Raw genomic sequence first — 1212 nt, 5'->3', positions numbered from 1 at the left:
TTATTATATCATTGAAAACAAATTAGGTTGTAGACTTATAGGGTGAGGGTATGTATGAAACCATTCTCCCTTATAAAAAATATATATATTTTCTTTTTTTTTATTTGAGTAGGAAAAATATCTTTTTAATTTGTTACATTAAAAGCAATAATTATTTGCAATAATACGAGTAATACATCTTTGAATTTAGATTAAAAAAAAATAAAAGTATAATTAATGTTAGACATTTTGGAAGAGAGATTTCATATTACCAAAATTTTAACAGGATCTGTTACTACACAGAAACATTTAGAATGAGCGGAAATAAAAAATGTCTAGCTATGGAAACGGTAAATGAACTTGTATATATCACACAATTCAAAAATATTCCTGTTCATAGTAATTAATCCAACTTGTCTTACGAAATTCTTTCAACAATGGTTTATCAGTTCTGAAAGTCTTTTCATTCAGCAGCTTCATTCTGAAACTAAAACTTGATAAGGATATTATTGTCTATTAAAACAACTAGTTTCTTCGTAAATCGCTTGGGGACAGAATTCTCAAACCGAAATATAAAGGGGTTTCATATTTTGTTGCAGGTTTCGTATTGCCATCTCCTCTAATTGTTAATTTAAAAAACATAGAATTTGGCATAAAAATCTGATATGCTGCGGTTAAGTTATATACTTAATTTGTATGCATAACTGTATTAGGTGACCGTGACGATCAGAAATGAAATAATTAGCTATGGAAGGAAGGTACCAGGTCCTTCAGTCGATGACCATTAAAGGAGAAAACCATTTTCTTCTGTGGCAATTACCAGCTGCACCAGCCAGCTTCGTTTGTCCATATTCGGCCGCCCGCTTACCAGTTTTCTTCTACATTTTACCTTTTTATAAGGATGTCGTCAGCTAATTAATATATTAAAAAACAAAAAAAAAAAAAAGGTTCGAATATTTTTAACTTATTGCGGAAAACAAAACAAAAAATATATATTTTTTTAGTAGCCTTATTTAGACATATTTCTAACCCGATTTTAATATTTAAACTTGTTCAGCATTATCTTATTAACTAACTCACCGATAGGAAAATTCTTAAGGAAAGGTGATATTATAAGTATACTTTTAAAAATACAGTACTTTAATATAACAGATTATTAAACTAAAAAGAACATTGACATTGACAAAGAAGATTGACCGTGTGTGAAGATGAAAGGAATATGGTCCGGGTGCG

General features: G+C 29.2%; 1 long non-coding RNA gene across 1 annotated transcript in view; it reads left to right on the top strand.

Annotated features, from left to right (window-relative positions):
* The window catches only part of LOC136797088 (uncharacterized), a 235837-nt gene that overhangs the window by 189848 nt on the left and 44777 nt on the right, over positions 1-1212 (top strand). The window lies entirely within an intron of this gene.

The sequence above is a fragment of the Halyomorpha halys genome, unplaced genomic scaffold, assembly GCF_000696795.3.
Source record: "Halyomorpha halys isolate HHAL.00 unplaced genomic scaffold, Hhal_1.1 Scaffold226.1, whole genome shotgun sequence".
Lineage (NCBI taxonomy): Eukaryota > Metazoa > Arthropoda > Insecta > Hemiptera > Pentatomidae > Halyomorpha > Halyomorpha halys.
Note: the sequence above shows the minus strand (reverse complement) of the source record. Positions and strands in the feature narration are given on the sequence as shown.